Source organism: Suricata suricatta, chromosome 6 (genome assembly GCF_006229205.1).
Source record: "Suricata suricatta isolate VVHF042 chromosome 6, meerkat_22Aug2017_6uvM2_HiC, whole genome shotgun sequence".
NCBI classification, from domain to species: domain Eukaryota; kingdom Metazoa; phylum Chordata; class Mammalia; order Carnivora; family Herpestidae; genus Suricata; species Suricata suricatta.
The window spans coordinates 48,626,420-48,646,296 of NC_043705.1; the positions used below are offsets into that span (position 1 = coordinate 48,626,420).

Consider the following 19,877-nt stretch of genomic DNA (forward strand, 5'->3'; position numbering starts at 1 on the left):
ATTTTGATTCTGTGCCTCCCCTCCCAGCCCCTCCCCTGCTCACATTCTGTCTCACTCTCTCAAAAAAAAATTTTTTTTAAGACCAAACTGTGGAGTCCCGTCTACTTTGGAAGAGCCAATTCAGCATTTACAATATTTCTGCATGCCCATCACACCGCCAGAAAAAACAGTATTTCAGGAGGCCAGTACCAGCAGACTGCTGCACTGAAGAGGTGGGAGAATGAGGACTCAGAGCTAGGACACTGCTGACATCCCAGCACTGGACCACAGCAGCAGGTAGGTCCTCAGGAAGTGAAATGTCAGGAGTTGAGTCCGGTTAGAAGTTAAGGCTCAGACTCCCCTTTCTCACCTTCACACCCTGCCCTTCTCCCTCCCCTTCTTCCTCCCTTTGCCCCCTTCTCCACCCTGGAGGCCGAGCCTCAAAACAAGCTATATCTGGAAACTGCTTAGCTTGTGGCAAGGATGTGAAATATTTTAAACACTCTAACCCTGCAACAACAGCGATCAGGGGTTTTATGTCCACACTGGAGTGTGAGGACCAAATATAAATAAATGTTTAATCACAACATTATTCCCAGAATGGCAAGAGTATGTATTTTAGGATTTGGGAAGAAGGGGTCATTGTTAAGCATCCAGAGGAATCAAGTTTGGGAGCAGGATCTGAACGAAGGATCATGCCAGCTCCTGCTAGACAAACCGTGTCCACTGCAGGATGGGTATGTCTAGGTGAGCAGGCAGCTTACTCCACAGCAGGGTTTGAAAGAATAGCCAAAGGAGAGGGTATTAAGCCATATGGAATGTACAGAAACACTGCTCCTTCCCGCCTAATGGGAAGAAGTGACCATGCAGAACTTGCCATACATGTACATAGTTTTCTTTTCCAACATTTATAAAATCTATTTACACATTTTCTTAGCTGTCTCTCTTGACAACAACTGATTCCATTAGAATCCTGGAACCTTAAAATGTCTGATATAATCTATTCCAATGTTTCTCATTTGACAGTTGGAAAACCTAAGGTCCACAGAGAGAAAGTGACTTCCCCTAGATTATGAAAGTTTTCTGTTCTGCCAAGGATGCAACAGCACAAAAAGCAATCGTCTATGTGACTTAAGGCAGGGAGGCCAGGGTAACGCAGTGTGTTTGGATTCCAACCAACTGTATGATTGTAAGCAATTTCACTCATTTCCCTAAACCTCAGTTTCCCCACTTCTAACAATGGAGATAATAGTAGCACCTACCTCAGAGAGTTGTTAGAAGAATTAAATGAGACAATGTATTTAAAGTATTGAGTACAGTCCCTGTTACCTAGGAGGTATCAACAAATGTATCTATAAATATTACTGTTGTTATTATTACCTCTGCTAATAGCATAATTGTCTATGGAATTGTGAAGTCAGGAATCAAAATAAATAATAATAAATAAAATACTATTAACAATAATAAAACTAGAATTTGAATATAAGCCTGGGTACTTTACTAATTGCTATAAATACAGTAGCTCATTTGCAATTATCCCAATTCTATAGATAAACTGTTCTTTAGAGAAGCTAAAAAAAAAAAAACATGGCTCAAAAGCTGGTAATGATTTACCTGGAATTTGAACCTAGGTATCTCAGACTATAGAATTTACACAGTTATTCTGAAAAAGACATTAATCATCTATAGACTAAGGAGAAATAAATAAAGGGAAAAGGCTTAATTTTATGGGTGAGCTCCTTTACTTTTTTTCCTACCAAGAAAGGTGAAAGTCCACATTTTAGAGCAAAATGGGCCAGTATCAATCATTTCACTTAACCACGTCAGACTTTTATAATAAATGTTTTGGCTAAGTGTAAGGTCATTCGATGTCAGTTCAATACCCTTTAACAGGGAGCTAAAAGTCAATCCTGCCATCTTGAGATTTATCTCTGATGTACACTAAAATTTCTTGGTTTTCCATTGATTGAGCATTTGAGATACAAAAGCTTGAGAATTAGCTGCTATTTATTTGATGTGTCCCTGTATCCATTAAACTTGGAGCAGTGTTCGCTGCTGTTTTAGCATGTCTTGAAGCTTCCCAAATCTGTCTCTCATAATTGTGTGGAAAATGTCACTTGTTTAAAAAATGGAAATAAATTGCAGGCTCCTTTTTCCCTACAAGTGGATGTTCAGAGACTTTATTTATGCACGCTATTAGCCAGGTGTCTGTGCATGCCCCATCCGTAGGGATGAGGTGGGAGTTGGGCTATGTGTGAGGCATTCTTCTAAGGGGTGCTCAAAGTCCTCTTAAAAGGTTACATCTTCAGTCAAAAGGCTCACATGTTACAAAATACTGGAAGGGGGTGGCTTCAATTGTGAAATCTGTGAGGGATCTCATTTTTCTGGAACTCCCTGACATCTGAACCCTCGTGCTGCTGGAAGGGTTCCAAGAGCACCATAAAATTAGGGCTGGTCCTGTCTGAATTGAGGCCAGATCATTTCAAAGTGACTCAAGGCTGGGAAATAAATATTGAACCTAGTTAAATGTTGCTTGAGATTATGCTTGGCACTGGGCATCCAGTCACTGATTTACTCTGGTTACATGGGTTATTTTGAGCTCCAATGGATATGCCAGGGGAGATGCATTCAATGACAGCAATTATTTGCAAGCAAGGTTGCATTTCTGACACATTTAGCAGAATGTAATGTAAAGATTTATGAGATGGTATGGGGTGGGTGGAGAAGACATAAAAATCTTTGGTTTCATGCTACTTTACATCCAGCTTTTCCCCAGTTCTTTTCTACTGTTCCTTACCTTCCCTGATAAACTAACTTTGTTCCTTTCCTTTCTTTTCTCTTGTTCAGTTGTTCATTCATTCATTCTTTCTGCCTACTTCTTTCTTTCTCTCCTTCTTTTCTTTTTCCTTCCTTTTGTTTTTTAGGCATTAATTTACAAGTTAGGAATAGTAAAAAGTCAGATTCAGGGAAGTCAAAAGGAAGAGTTCTAATCATCCGTATAACTCACCCCACGCTTTAAACTGCCAAAAAATGTAGGAGTAGTGACCTGGAAAATAAATGTCTTAAATGGGTAGTTATGTGTTGAAAAAAAAAACAGACTTAAAAGCAAAGGTGCCCCATAGCACACCTGCACCATGTACAGCCACATACCTGCGGAGTTGACCTGTGGCATTTTTTTAAATGGGACTGATGTCAGGTTGGCACCACAGGGTCACAAATGGAGGTCCCTTGCAGTTCCAGCCCTCTGTTCCCCCCCCCCCCCCCCCACCTTCAGCAAGAGGAGGACCATCCCCAGGGCTGGGTATGATCTTGCTATGTGACCTGAGGCTCTAGCTGCTGTGTCCAGCCCCAACCTGGCCAGGCACTGGAGCAACATGCCACTAAGAACAGCCTGCAGAGTTAGACCCACGTGGGATTCCCGATCTGCACTACATCAACTGTTGATTTTGAACAACTGACCTAAAACTCTCCAAGCTCAGTTTCCTTGTCTGTAAAGGATGGTAAGAGTCCCTGCTTCACGGGGCTATTGGGAAGACTGGCTGGGTCTGATGCTTGTAAAGTGCCTGGTTCAGCACCTAGTGTGCAGTAAACAAGTAGTAGAAATTATAATAATTCTCCAAATGTCATACCACCTCTCTTTCTGAAAGGCCTGTGGACTCTGAGTATGGATGTAACACAGCCCCAGCTTCTACAGACCTTGGCCCATCGATGAGACAGCTCAAAGGGCTGGCAGGGGTGGGAGATGGGGACAGAGCAGGGGCTCTACCATGGCAGTCAGGCAGAAACCCCCTTCCAAGGACACACACCTGTTCCTTGAACTGCACAGGGGACTCTCTGGCTCTGACCAGTGTCTACATCAGCACAGCAAGGTGTGGGAGGGTACCTGATACAATTTAAAGCTCAGGTCTTTTTAACTTGCTTATCTTTTGAAAAATTAGACCCAAGACAACAGAGTATAGATTAAATCCTGCTAGGAGAAAAATCAATAAGGAATATCTGTTCAACAAAGCTCCAGACTTAGACGGTCTTCTTTCAAGAACTATTTGATCCTAAATAAATAAATAAATAAATAAATAGCTATTTGATCCAACTTAAGTCCAGGAGCCGCCCTTCGCATGTACCTAAGGTTTTCTAGTTCCCAATGTACTTTCCCATACTTTATCTTCCCTGAGCCTTCCCAAGGGAGGGCATTGTTATCTCTTTCAACACAGTACTGTTATCTCCACTTTACAGATAAGAAGCTGATACTCAAGAGTTTTAAGTCAAGTCACCCAGCTAATACCTGCTTGAGCTGTTTCTTGGGGTGTCCTGACCCCAATGTCCCTTGTGCCACACCACTCGGCTTTTTCCACCCACCACAACCCCTAGCACAGTCACTACCTGGCACTCATTAGAGACGTGCCCAGTGCACAGGCTCTGAAGAGGGGCATGCTTTAAATGAGGTATGAAAACTCTCTGGTTTTAAATTTTAGTCATGAATATGTGCCAGATGCAAAAAGACTTTGTGAAAAGAAACAGAGTCCAAGAATTTCTGGAGGGCCCTTCACTGATGAGTTTTAAGGAAATGGACTGGAGATGAGGGGTGGTTTCCTTTGTGAGCTAGTTGAATATATATATCATGGTAATTTTAATGATAGTATGTCCCATAGGCCTCAGAAGTAAAATAAGAGTCTCATCAAAGGTACACATGAATGAGGATTTTTCAGAGGTAGACTAGGTCCTGTTCTACAAGTCTCAATAAATTATTTCTGCCCTTTCAAACACAACACTTGCAAAGTCCCCATGTCTTGCCACCCCCATGCTAAGTGGAGAGTGAAGACCTGAGCTGGTCCAAAGAGCAGTGCTCACAAAGGCAGACGAAAGGGAACCAGTGATGTTGGTTCCCCTTCCTCCTTCCTACCACCTGGAAAATGAAGACAGACAGCAATTAATGACTCCTAGTAACCATGTATGGATTATTCATCAGAGGAAGTATGACTTCAACCAGAGCTATGATATGATTATTTCAAAGTGCCCCACACAGCCCTTTCCCAGCCAGACCTGAATCTGTGGAGGTGAAAGTGGACATGCAGGGTGAGCCAGAGCCTCCACACAGAGTTTCCCATGGAGCCCAACTCCTTGACCCTGTCACTGTCAGGAGCACAGGGAGACCATCTTTTTTAAGAGTATGTTCCAAAGTGGTCTTTTTTCCTCACTTTTAGCCCAGAATAAAAGAGGCTCTTCCCTATGCAGAAAAACACACCATTCTCTCCACATGGTGAGAAAACCTTCACCACCACTCCCTCCCTGAACTAACTTAACTGATGGAGCTCTCCGTAAGCAATCACCATACCGCAAGTGAGGCCAACTGGAGCATGCTCAATGATGTCCACAGATCCCAAGACTTGATTTCCTTAATGTCTGTAGACACATCAGCTTGGCAATTACTGGCAGTGTTTAACTTGCCATGGTGGGTCAGATTAGGAAGCGGCTACAAGTCCAAAGGCCACCCAGGGAAGGTTCTTGGCTTCTGTCAACAGAAAGATTTCCATGGCTGCTCTGGAGCTGACCCCACCAGTAGAGGGAGGCTCCTACTGGCAAGCCATCCGGTTTTTCCAGACAGGGTGTGGCCTCCTGCTGCCACCATGACACACATCTCCCCTACAACCACAGACAACTAAGGTGACTTGGTCTTGGAGACTACACTGGATGAATGCAGTCAGACCCTTCTTCCCAGGAACCTAAGTGGGCTTCTTCCCCACATGTACTCCTCCTCTTTCTGGTGCAAAATGATGATGAAGGGCAAGGGTTAAAAGTTGGGTTGCCAAGGCTTGAATCCCAGCTCTGTCCGTGTGAGGTTGCTGTGGGGTTAAATGGCACAATTGGTGTAACAGCTTAGAACAGCACCTGAGTCTGAATAAATGTGGTGTCCTGTCAGATTTGACTTCTGCCTTTCCAAGCACTAGCCCACCCTCTTTCCTCTCCCCATGCCAGGTCAGTGCGCCGGCTCTGGGTTTTTCCTCCCTTCACCCTTGTGAAATCTGCCTTGTGGAAAAGGGTCCACCATCCACAAAACCACAAAGGATTTAAGGTGTTATCCTACCAAGAGCATTTTTATTCCACAGAAGGGCAAAACTTTAGCTACAAAGAACAAATTCCCAGGAGAGAATCTCAGATATTGTAGGTCTGCAAGTGGAAAGGCTTTTTTTTTTTTTTTTTTTGTCATGCAGGAAAGCAGTAAAGAATAGAGGAGGAAGTAGACCAGGGCCTCATAACTTAACATTGATTTGAGGATAAGAAGATCACATGGGACAGGTTTTGCAAGTAAAGTCAAGAAGTATGGAAGAGATGGAAGAGATGATACCAGAAAAAACAGCGTTGACAGGGACCGGGTATTCACAAATGGGGACCAAAATGTGGAGACCCTGCTTGCAGCCCTCACCAGCCCAGGGCTACCTGGCCACCAGGCTGGCCCACAAGTCTATTGGCTCCGGAGTCTTTGGTGAAGGATGACAAAGCTAAATGTTCACTTCAATGTGCTTTTCATGTATCCAAGGACACAGGCAACTTAGAGACACCTTAATAAGTCTATTCTCTGCAATTTCTTGTGACCAGTACAGCCATGTCAATTATCTCTGTCCCTCTTCACCTCCCTTGCATGTCTTCAGACGTTTACACATACTCCTCCCTTTTCTAGATTTGAGAAAAAGTAACTAGACAAAACACATACTCTAGAGACTATGACTGGCTTGGTGAGGCTGGCAAGGAGTGATCATTTGTGCCCACTGATAAAGGCAAGATGCATTACCAAAGGCCCACCTCTTGGGCCCTCTGCAAACAGTCTGCTGTCTTGCAGGTGAAAAGGGACCATCCCCTTCCTTTCTACCTCATACTCAGGTCACCATAAGCCCGTGACTGGCCATAGGGTGCTGAAAAGAACCAGTGAGAAGGGACTGAAGTAATGAGGGAATCCAGGCACCACAGACCCCCCACCAGATGGAATATTATCCGCTTGGAATCATAATGGCCTCCCTGAGGCAAGGGGAGCCCCTGCCCCCTGCCCATCCACTAAGTAGCCCAACCAGGTCTCCAGGTCCTGGAAGGAGGACCTTAGCCTGTTTCAACTAACTTCACACAGCACAGAGCCCAGCCTATTTCTGTGTAGCTCTGGGCATTTAACAAATGCTTTTAATGATGATGATGCAACCCTCTCAGCCTAGATCTGTCAGGCTCCCCAAGGCATGAAATGGTCCCCTGAGAAACATATATTATCTGAAGCTTTCCCTTTTGCTTAATTATACTGTACTAATGTTCTTTTCCACAGGATTTCTCCTCCCCCAACTCCTCCACCCAAACTCAGCTTCACTGTGGGTTGGATTTACATAAAAGACCAGCACATTATAATTGTGATGATTGATCACTGAAGTTTCCTTGGGTTCAGATTGTTTCCTAATGTGGGTCATTTTTCATCATAAAGAGTCGGCTGATAATGATGTCATTTCCATTGCTTGAATTTCAAGGCACTGGCCACATATCAGAGTTTAAATAACTGTCTATAGGGCAGCAAAATCGTGTTGCTATCAGTTTGAAGCAGTCTCTGCTTTACTCCTGGGGACAAAACAAGAATCGGGGCCTCCTAAAACTCATCAAACAAGAGCAGGATGCCAGGAATACAAATCTGTACCAGGAGCTGCTGGGGGAGGGGTGGAGGGGAAGCAATGAAGCAAACCTGCTTTGTGTGAAGCTGTGTGGTAAGCATCAGATAAAAAGAACAAAGTCATACCTGACAGAAAATAAACCACATTGCTGATCATTAGATACCTTAAATGCACTCTCCCACAATCATTTAAGTGATTCCATGGTAAGATTAACAAGAATTGAAATCAGTCATGAAGGGGGGCTTTGGAATAAAACCCATGTATCAAACAAGCTCTTAAGTGCATCTCCCACTCCAGTAAGAGAGTAGGACCAGGATGGAGCTGGAATATGATCTACATTTTTGTGTGTAAAATATGGTTGTGAAATGAAATGATGCTATATGTGTATTTAAAACCAATAGCTGCACCATTAAAATCCCACCACTTGCAGATGCTAAATGACTCCGGCCCTAGATGCTCTGCTTTCTGCCATGTGCCTCTAACCGCCTTCCTGCACAGCTCTGCCTTCCGGAACCCCTCCAGGATGTCCTGCAGAAGTTCAGCGCTGTCAGCGCAACCCCAGCCCCGCCTTCCATGGCCGTTCTCATTCAGTCCAACATGGTGCCCTCCCGTGCAACTTTTTATTTTGAAAATTTCTACTTTAAGAAAAACTGTAAGCAAAGTAAAATGAAGACTGCTTCACTTAGATTCACCAGTTATTTCTACTGTCCCAGATTTGCTATATGTATACATACATACATATATTTTCATTTAACCATTTGAGAATTAGTTGCTTTACCTAAAAGACTTCACAACATTTCTACCCCTACATACTTCAAGGTAAATCTGGAAAGAATAAAAAGATTCTCTTCATTCCACAGTACAGTTACCTTATTCAAGAAATTTAACATTGATACAAGGCTATGTGTATATATATATATATAATATATATATTTAAAATATTTAATGTTTTATGTATATATGTAATATATGTAATACAGAGGTCTACAGGTATAGATATGTAATATACTTATATATATATATATATATAACATATGTAATACAGAGGTCTATTAGATATCGATATAACTCTAGGATTTAATCAAGGCTCTCACATTGCATTTAGTTGACATGTCTTTTTACTTTGTTCTCCTTTTTTGCTTTGTTTTGGTTTTGCCTTGTTTTGGTTTGGTTTTGTTGTACTGGTTTGATCTTAGCAGTATCAGTATAGACTCATTGTTTTCCAAAAAAAAATTTGTTAATAAAATGGATATATGTCAAGAGGACATAGGATCTAGCTTGAAGGAGTTCCCACTGTGAAAACCAGCATTATTTGCACTTCGAAATGGCTAATGAGAGAAATGGCTATAAGACACTGGGGTGGGGGGAAGAATATATTTTGATATGAAAAAATAAAAGTGAGAAGATGGAGATAGGAAAGCTCTTCTTTACAGAAGAATAACTAATAACTGAGGAAGGAAATTAGCAAATTACCATTTTATAACCATCATAGTAATAATTCTGTCAAGGACCATTATATCCAGTTCATTTTTATATCCCTTCTCTCCCACAGTGTGAACTCAATATTTTCACCCATTTGTTCAGTCCTGAAATACACACATTTTCAATATTGCTACATCATTACCATTACCAATAGCTTAGGTCAAGTTCAAGATTTCTTTGCAGTTTGTTCTTGGGAAAAATCACACTGGCAATACACAGAATACTATGCTTAGAAGTGACTTGAATATTTTTACTAATGTGTGATGTTTATCTATTTAATATAAATGTACAGTCTTCTTTTTCTGTTTGAATTCAGTATCTATCTTTTTCCCATCTTTGTTGATTAAATTTTACTTTTGGACATGTAAACCATCATGTTTACAGCTTACTAGTCAAAACCAAGTCAAAATGTGTACTCAAGAGAGGTCCCTATTCCTTGCATTTGGTTCTATTCATACCTTAGATAACTAATTTCATTAGTTTCTCACTTATTTTTCTTGTGTTTCATTTTGTAAACAAACAAAAAAAAAGCAGCAGGTTAAACAAAGACCATTAACATTTGAGATCTGTCCTTCTCTGACTGATGTATTTCACTTAGCATAATAAGCTCCAGTTCTATCCACAGATACCAAATGTTTTCACTCATATGTGGAAGTTGAGAAACTTAACAGAGGACCATGGGGGAAGGGGAAGAGAAAAAGAAGTTACAAACAGGGAGGCAAATCATAAGAAACTCTTGAATACAGAGAACAAACTGAGGATTGATGAGAGTAGGGGTAGGGAAAATAAGTGGGCATTGAGGAGGGCACTTGTTGGGATGAGCACTGGGTGTTATATGTAAATGATGAATCATGGGAATCTACTCTGAAAGCCAAGAGCACACCATATACACTGTGTATTAGCTAACTTGACAATAAATTATATAAGTAAATAAATAAGCAAGCCATTAATATTTGCATCCTTTTCATAATAATTGTTTTCAATTTTGGAAGACTATATGAGAAAATTCCAAAAGATAAATTCATCCCAAGAACATTCCTGCCCATTTCTTGCTTGGGGCTAGAGGAAGTATCTTTGTTTCCTTTACAAAAGACATCAGAGAAGGTGAACAGTAGGAAACAGGGAAAATGAGGGAGACCAAGACCAGCCATGTGATTCAGGGGGCTAGGTACTATCAAATACCTCAAAATGGATTTTTTTTTTTTTTTGGTCTGAGCAGAAAATGAGAAAGCAAGTAACCTGTCCCACCTCAGATTCTCTTGTCACTGGTATGATCAAAATAACCAGCCAAGCTACTGGACTTCCGTAAGCTAAAAACAGATCTGATCAGATAATTCTCCAGCTTAAAACCCTCCCATGGCTCCCCATTGCCTTCAGGATGAACCCCAAACTTACGCAGTCTTTAGTCAGCTGCCCACTCCATGCATCGCAGGCTCATGCAAGTACGTGTGTACACATGCGCACACGCACACCTTAGAGATTTTCAACTCCTTGTTTCTTTTCTCACCCTGCTATTTGTTTTGCTCACGCCGAGACTGCAACTTCCCCACATGAGCCAGGATGTCAGTTGGATGGGCTTCACTTTGACCAGGCCCATGAAGCAAGTCTGTTCTGAGCCCTGGGGAAGCCTCTTCTACCACAAGGCTCCCCAATGTCTAAAACTGGGGAGTTGGGTTAATAACAGAACCTTCTGAGATCACAACTACTTGCCTAACATGAGAGGTGTGATAGGAATGGGGTTTGCAAGTTTAACCTTTGAGCCAAGGACAGACAAACAAAGATTCATTGCTATGACGATAGAGCACTTCGTCCCAACCTATAGCGTTCTGCAGTGTGAGACATCTGTGACTCTCTGATAGTGAGGCCCACTGTCCCCAACCAAGTGCCTTTCCTGCCTCAGGCCTCTCAAGTTCCCAACCCTACAAACTTACAGCTCTGTCTGCCTCAATCCTACTTCCCTTTTTTTTTTATTCCCAACCAGACTCGCAAATTAAGAGTCTCTTGAGAGATCTCTTCATTTGAATGCTTTTCATGAACTCCGATTTCCTGGATGCTACATCAGACATTACATGGCATTATAATAAACCCATAAACCTGAAACTTAACCTTGGTCTGGTTCTTTCTATTGTCTTCAACTCCTCCCTTTCATTTGAAAAGATACTAATAGAACAATGATTTTCAGACTTTACTGTGAAAAAGAATTGCCTGAGGAATTTCTGACTCCATTTGCCATAGGTGGGGCCCTGCAATCTGCATCTGCAGCATATATCTGGAAAGGTAGACCTAAGACCACCTTAAGAAACACAGTAAGTAGACTCTCTGGGTGCTTTCTGTCATTCTTCACTCAAACTGGGCCCTATGAGTGCTAGAGATAGTCTTTCTCCTAATTACTCAAAATGATCATTCACCAGACATTATAAGGAGTGGAATCCAGGCAATCATTCTCACCAGAACTACTGCCCTCAGCTGGTCCAAGTAGGAACTACAGCTCTCAATACCCAATTATATTCTTACCCTAAAATAAGTTTATCTTTGACCTATCTATGAATAATATTCTCCACTCAAGTAATGGACATTATTCAGCTGCATACTCATACTCTCTGCTTATTTGCATCAGTGTTATTTTTATTGGAATAGAACAATCATGCTTAACTGTGTATTTAATTTGTAAAGATATTTAGACGGTATGTATGTTTAGAATTCAGCGCCCAACTTGCAGGAAACAATTACACTAACATCCAGCTAATCACATATTATCTTCCTCAAAAACAATAAAATCAAATTGGGCTTGATATCTACAGAGCTGTTGCAAATTAGAATTACTAGCACCTGGAAGATGAGTGGCAAACAGAGGAGTGGAAACTGTCGAAGCCATTCATAAGCGGAGTCTGAAGGAGGCACAGAGCCAAGGATGGCTGGAGCTGAGGGGCTCTTTTCCTTTGGCCTTCCTGACATAAGCATCTTTATCTTCTGAGGGTGTCAGAAACGATTTTGGCCAAAAATGCATATGATTTTACATGTACTGAATTTTTTAGGAGTTTTGAAAAAATCCAAACAGATCCTCAAGAGGTAGGTAAGAAATCTGGAAAGAGGAGGTGGAGAACATGGCAAAACCAGGCTAATGCAGCCTCTGCACCTCTGGACCACAGCAGGGTCCTGACACGCCAGCACTCACATGAGCAGTACCAAGTGCAATAGCTAAGTGTGAGGCTCTGGGGTCTTTCTGCTGGGGTTTTACTCTCACTTTGCCATTGCTATTGTTTTTTACTGTGGTAAAATAAAATAAAATAAAATCTACCATTTCAGTCATTTTTAAGGGTACAGTTCATTGGCATTAAGTACATTCATGATGTCGTACAGCCATCACCAGCATCCATCTTCAGAACTCTGTCATCATTGAAAACTGAAACTGTATTATTTTTTTTTTTGATCCATTAGCTGTTTTGGTCATGTTCATAAATTTTCCAGCATGGTATCTAACACGTGTTAACTGTAGGCATAGCATCAGGGATCATGGGGGCTCCGTCTCAGCCCTTGAATTTCATTTTTGAGTTCTATTTGGAGAGATTAATATTGCATTGCTTATTCTTAGAACTATTCAAAAGAACAAGGAGATACTTTGCTTTTTAAAAAAATAGAAACAATCATTCTATCTTGAATTTTTATAAATTTAAAACATATTATGGGATCTTAGCAATTTCATTTTTCCTGGATCTTAAAATATTTTGTAGTTCATCACCTTAGACATTATTTAAGATTACTCACCAAGTATGCTAAACTGTGCTTTAAAAGTGCTAAGATAATGTGAAATAAAAAAAAATAATGGAATTGTCTAGAAGCTGATACAATAATGAAACCATCATGATCACACCGCCCTTCAGGCTTCCTGTTGTTGTACCCAAGTATTGTAGCATTTTTCAAGGATTAAGAAAGACAAGAGATGCCCCCTTTGTAGTTCATTTTTATCTTTCAAAGAACATAGATGAGAATTCATAATTTTTATTTTCTACCCATAATAGCAAAAATAAGGACATTTACAGAGAGGATAATTCTCAATTATTAAACAAATCAGAAGATTAAGGCAAAGAGATTGTACATAAGTAAAATCTCGGATTCTGAGTCTTCAGATGATAATTTCATAGATGAATTCCCTCAAACTCTCAAATCAATGAGCAGACACTTATTTCTAAGGGCTAAAAGGAAATAGGATGTTCTCAATGAGTTAGTCACTCAATAAGAACTTTATCTTATGGCGTTTTGTGATCAGAACATGGATGATCCTGTTTTGCTAAAAAAGATGTATGACATATTCTTTCATCTTTTATGATGACTCTATACCAAAATTTGCTTGGTATCAGTCATAGGTGAAAAAGGCAGGTATATATAAAAAAGTGGATGAAGGTCACTGAGTGGCTCAGGTGGTTAAGCATCTGACTCTTGATTTTGGCCCAGGTCATGATCTCATGGTTTGTGAGATGGAGCCCTGCCTTGGGTGCAAAGCCTACTTGGGATTCTCACTCTCCTTCTCCCTTGGCCCCTCCCCTACTTGCTCAGATGTTTGCATACACTCACACACGTGGTCTCTCCCTCTCAAAAGAAAAATTGCATGAAAGAAAATAGATAATGTAAAAAATAAAATTTTATTGAGTTGATCATCCTAACTGATGTTTACAAATCTGAAATGTTTTGCAATTATGGAGCAAAGAAGTCTGTTCTCTCAAAATTACAAACCATCAAAGTTTTCAAAAGTATTGTATTTTTGATGATATGACTTCAAGAGGAGAAAATCAGAAGTCCTGATAAGCTAAATCTTTTTGAGAAGTATTTGAAATCTGGAATCAGTTTTACAAGATGGATATGTTCCAGAATGAAACGTGACAGCTGATGACTGGTTAATGATGTTCAGAGGAAGCTGCCCATTTTCGTTGGACATACCTTCTAAACCAAAAATACATGGGATTTTCTATGTTTATATTTTTGTTAAAATTGCTGGTAAATGTTTTTTTATATTTCTGATTTTCTGCAAATTACTCAAAATGACTTAAAAATATAAAAACATAAAAAAGGTTAATTGTACTAAAATGGCAAATACTGATCATTATTTCTCACCTACCAAGGATTAAGCACTTAATAAAATTTTGTTGTTATCATCACTATCATCATCAGAGTCCAGAGAGTCTCATCACATTTTGAAAAAGAAACCACATCTCATGTTCCACAGAACATTAAAAGAACTCATGAGCACCAGCAGATGTAGTGTCTTGTCACCACATCCAGCAAAGAAAGGTGCCCAATGTGCCTTCCCACTGTGGCATGCAAAGACAGATCTGGGAGACCATGTGGCCATTCACAAGGTAAGCCTTCTTCCTAGAGCATGTGTGAGACACAGCACACAGCCTGCCACGACACGGACAGCATGTCACTGACCACAACCCACTTCCACTGATTCACACAGCACTGAACAGCTGCCAAAAGATCTAATAATATGCCTGCCAGGACTTTGAAGAGTCCAGTCTTTTGAAGGAAGTAGAAAGAACACAACTTGTACCCTGAGTTCCTTCTGATGCAAGACTGTGACAATGAATGATGAACTCAGTAACTCTGAAAAGAAAGACAAAGTGAATCAAGAAAGCTCAGAGTTTCAGATGCTTGTCTCTCTGTCTACATATGGTTTTTTTAAGTTTATTTATTTTGAGAGAGAGGGAGGGAGTGCAAGAAAGGGAGGGGCAGAGAAGGAGAGACTCTCAAGCAGGCTCCATGCTATTAGCACAGAACCAATGAGGTGATTGATTTCACAAACTGTGAGATTATGACCTGGGCTGAAATCAAGAGTTGGTTGCTTAACCAAATGAGCCACCCAGGCTGCCCCTGGTTTTTTTTTTTAGTTAGTAAATGTGACCTTCTGGTTTGGTCCAATCTAAGAGAAAACTTTCTAGTCACAAGAATGATCCCTCAGTGAAACAGAAAATGATCACAAAACTATGGTTGTCCCCATGTTCAAGGAGCAGCCAAAGAACCACCTCAGAAGTATCCTGCAGGAGACAGCAGGAAGGAACTAGAGTGAGGGTAAGATTTTGATGCCATTGGCCCACTCCCTGTGGGATCCTACCTGACTGGTTATGTCCTTCAACTGAAGGTCACTGCTGCTGTCCAGGAAGCCCTAGATATGTAAGTCCATCCTTCTGGATTCTGGAAACTCCCCTCTTTCCCTCAACCCTCCAGACTCAGAGGCAGTAACAGCTCCTTTGCTACTAGCCCAGGGAGGATGTACTATCTCTTAGGGATCCCCACCTGTGCTCTCACTTTGGAAAAGGTATATTTATTAAACCACCTTCCAGTTATCTTTTTTAAGTTTATTTATTTACTTACATTCAAATTAGTTAACATACAGTGTAGTACTGGTTTCAGGAGTAGAAACGAGTGTCTCCTCACTTCCATGTGCCAGCGCTCCTCCGACAAGTGCCCTCCTTACTGCCCATCAACCATTTAATCCCCTCTCCCCATTCCTCTTCCAATTATCTTAATTTGAGTGGGTATCTGCACTTTGCTGGGACCCTGACTCTACCTTAAGGGCTACTGGGAGGATTAAATTACATTACAAAGATATTTCTACCCTCCTCTCTTTTGTCTCTTGCCCCTTTGTTTGGCCATGGGGAAGCCTTCCAGATGGGCCCTCTTGTGATTCTTTAGTAGAAGAGTCAGCAAACTTTCTCTGCAGAGGGCCAGCAAGTCCATATTTTAGGTTTTGTGGGCTACACACTCTCTGTTGCCACTGCTCAGCCCTGCGGTTATAGAACAAAGCAGCCAGAGGCAATACATAAGAGAATGGGCATGGCTATGTTCCAACACCATTTTATTTAGGAACACTGATATTTGAAATTGATGTAATTTTCATGGGTGGTGAAATGTTATTCTTTTTTTTATTATTTTTCAACCATTTGAAAATGCAAAACCATTCTTAGCTCACAAGCCAGATGAAAACAAGCAACAGGCAGGATTTGGACTACAGGCCACAGTTTGCCAACCACTATCTTAATAGCATCCTAAGATTTAGCATTTGCACTAGAGCTTTTATGTTCCAAATTCTTATTCTACTTTTATGCCTTTTTTTCACTATTTAATAAGACTACAAGTTCATTCTTTGAAGCCAAAGTTTGCTTGCTCTTTCCCATCATCTTTGCCAAATGACTTCCAAAATCCTGTCACGTGGCACACTTAGACCACTCCCCTCTACAGTGCCTTCCAGGAGCAATGCACTTGAAGCTGTTCCCACACTAGAAACCCATTCTAACACTGTCTCTTCTAGAAAAAGGCACATCCAGAACTAGCCCATTGTGATTCACTCCATGGAAATAATACGAAGTCTGCTACATTTGGGCAAAGCCCATAGAATGGCAACATTGAAAAGATAAGGTTTGCCTTTCCGGAATTCCATCTACTTGTGCCCATCATGGACTGGTACAAATTCAGCCCATTTACTAATACCCAATGATTTATCAGTCTCAAGAGCTCTCTATTCCTGCCCCTTCTCTGAAAGCCAATTTAATCAGTCAGTACACAAGCCACTGGTAGGTACACAAGCTAAAGTTAAGCACCCAACTCTTGATTTCAGCTCAAGGCATGATCTCATAGTTCGTAAGATCAAGCCCCAAGTCAGGCTTCATACTAACAATATAAAGATATTCTCTCTCTCCCTCTCCCTCTCCCTCTCCCTCTCCCTCTCCCTCTTCTCTCTCTCTCTCTCTCTCTCTCTCTCTCTCTCTGCTCCTCCCTGACCCATGCATGCACACACTCTCTTTGAAAATAAATAAATAAACTTTAAAATAATAATAATAACAACAATAATAATTCCTGACGTAAGGCCGTGCTTTCCAAACCTGACTATCCATCATGACCACCTGGAAAACATTCTAAAATACTGAAGTGTAACATCTACCCTACAGTGACTGAAATTTTACCTACAGTCTTAAAGAGCTTACCAGGTATGTCTGGTACAAGATGAGGCTTGAGAATCACAGACTTAGAGGAATGGCCAAGGGAGAAATTTTCAGACAGCTGAAGGAGGTCAAGATGTATCCATTCCACATCATGAATCCATTTTATTTTTTTACTCTTCCATGCAAAGCCTCCGAAAAGAAGGCATTTGGGAGGCTGAGAGGAAATGAAAATGATCATGCACCTAGTTTGTGTTCTGTTTTTCTTAACTGCTTTTCATCCATTTATTCATCCATCCAACATTTATTAAGCTGCTCTCTGCCAGGAACTAGGCTAAGCAGTGTGGATACAAAGATGAATAAGATAGTCATGGTGTATACCCTCATGGAACTTACATTCTCACAGGTAGAAAGGACAGGAGGAATTGAACAACTAATTACACAATTATTATTTAATAACAATAATGGTAATACTTACAAAGTTCAGGGTACACCTTCCAGGGGGATATGACTTCCTTGAGGCATATCAGGGAGGGCTTCCTTGAGAAACTAATGCTCTTTGGCAGTTAGACAGTAGCAGGATTGAGTACTGGTCTCACCACTTCCCAATGATGGGACCCTGAGCATTTACTAGAGCTCTGGGTCTATAACATGCAGAAATTAATGAAGTACCAATGAGGTAATAGATAGTCTCTTTTTTTTTAGAATTTTAAAATATTTTATATATTTATTACATGATGATTTATAGACCATACAATTTAACCATTACGAATACAGAATTAAATGTTCTTAGTAAATGTACAGATTTGCACAAGTATAATCACCACCCAGCTTTATAACATTTTTGTTATTTCTAAAATATCTCTCAAACTAGAAAGTAGGAATAGCAGAGGGAACCATATCTGCAAAGCCGCTGAGGTAAGTGGTTAGGAACTGAGAGTTCGTTAAAAACTGAAAGAAGGTACTCTGCTTGAAATTCAGAGAGCAAGGAAAGAATGGTAGGGCACAGGAGGGCCTTGAAGGCCCTATTAGGATGCTATCTATTATGGGGAATGGGAGAGACAGGAAAGTGGGTAATGGGCATTGAGGAGGGCACTTGTTGGGATGAGCACTGGGTGTTGTATGGAAGCCAATTTGACAATAAAATAAATAAATAAATAAATAAATAAATAAATAAATAAATAAATAGAAAATCTCAAAATACTCTGATTGACTGGTTAGGGACAGAGAGGTGGTAATGGTAATTATTTTGTTCTTAAACATTACTGGTTTAAAAATGATATTTTAACAGATGCTGAAACTTACTTTAGGATATGTCAAATATTCAGCTGACGAATAAACAGAATGTGACAAATCCATGCAATGGAACACCATTTTTGGCAATATAAAGGAAAAAAGTACTGATACATCTTATGGCATAGAGGAACCTCATAAAACACTATTCTAGTTGAAAAAACTAGATAAGAAATATGAAATATCTGAGTCCATTTTATATGGTGTGCCTAGAAAAGAACATTTATAGAGATAGTATTTGGATCCGTGGTTTCCTGGGACCAGGAGGGTATAATTGAGGATTGATTAAAAATGGATTTGAGAGATATTTTAGAAATAACAAAAATGTTCCAAAGCTGGGTGATGATTATATTTGTGCAAATCTATAAATTTCCTAAAAACATTTAATTCTGTATTCATAATGGGTAATTGTATGGTCTATAAGTCATGATGTAATAAATAAATAAAAATATTTTAGGGGCACCTGGGTGGCTCATCCATTAAGCATCCAGCTTCGGCTCAGGTCATGATCTCATAGTCCATGGGTTCAAGCCCCACATTGGGCTCTGTGCAGACAGCTCAGAGCCTGGAGCCTGCTTCAGATTCTTTCTCCCTCTCTCTGCCCCTCCCCTACTCACTCTCTGTCTCTGTATCTCAAAATAAAAAAGACTTTAAAAAATGTTTTTAAAGAAAAGAGTTCATATAAAATATTTCAAAATTCTTAAAAAATATATGCTTCATTAATATCTGCATGTTATAGACCCGGAGCTCTAGTAACCTGCTTGGGGTCCCATCATTGGAAAGTAGTGAGAACAGTACTCAATCCTGCTTCTGTCTAACTGCAAAGCCAGTGTCATTTCTAGCCTCACATGTGTCTCCTTCTGCATTTCCATCCACCTTTCAAGGGGAGATATTTCACTAGAAACAGAAATTATATCAAGTCTGTGTTTCTATATAGGTTTCAAAAATACTAACTTTAGAGAAACTGACCATCATTCTATGAAAGAAAAAATTAGCCCACACCTCCTTGCCAGTCCTTTGCAGAATTCAAAAGGCTCCTATCATTGGACAATATAGGTTATATCAAATAAAGTCATTTTTTGATTCATTGATTAGTACTTGGTGAGCACTTATGTGCCACATGCTAGACACACAGCTGAAAATACATTATCTTGACACTAGTATGCTTATAATGTTTCTAGAAAAGAGTAAAGAAGCCATGTATTTTGCCAAATTCAAATCAGAAATTCCTATGAGTTAACAGGAAGTAGGAGAAGAGAGTGGTAATATTTTGTGATTACTATTTATTTCCTCAGGACTATCTCTTTCTGCCCTACTCCTTCACCCTCCATGTTTTTCAAACATGACCCCTCAAAAATATCAAGGCCAGTAAAAATTGCTAGCATTTGGTAGCTAAGGAAGACGACACTGTGAAAAAAATTTCAGCAATGGGCAAAGACATTCTGGAGCATGATCAATGAGGAAAAATTGTATAAATCCTCTAAAAAATTGTTTATGATCCAGTTCCAAAATCAGCAATGTACATGAGATTGATCCAATCCTCTTCCAGATG

At 40.3% G+C, this 19,877-nt stretch overlaps 1 long non-coding RNA gene across 2 annotated transcripts in view; it reads left to right on the top strand.

The window, feature by feature from the left end:
* The window catches only part of LOC115294463, a 46,751-nt gene that overhangs the window by 2,206 nt on the left and 24,668 nt on the right, over positions 1-19,877 (top strand). For both annotated transcript variants that reach the window (XR_003909900.1, XR_003909899.1), the window contains exons 2-3: positions 82-276; positions 11,334-11,404. This is a non-coding gene — a long non-coding RNA (uncharacterized LOC115294463). The remainder of the gene's footprint in view (positions 1-81; positions 277-11,333; positions 11,405-19,877) is intronic.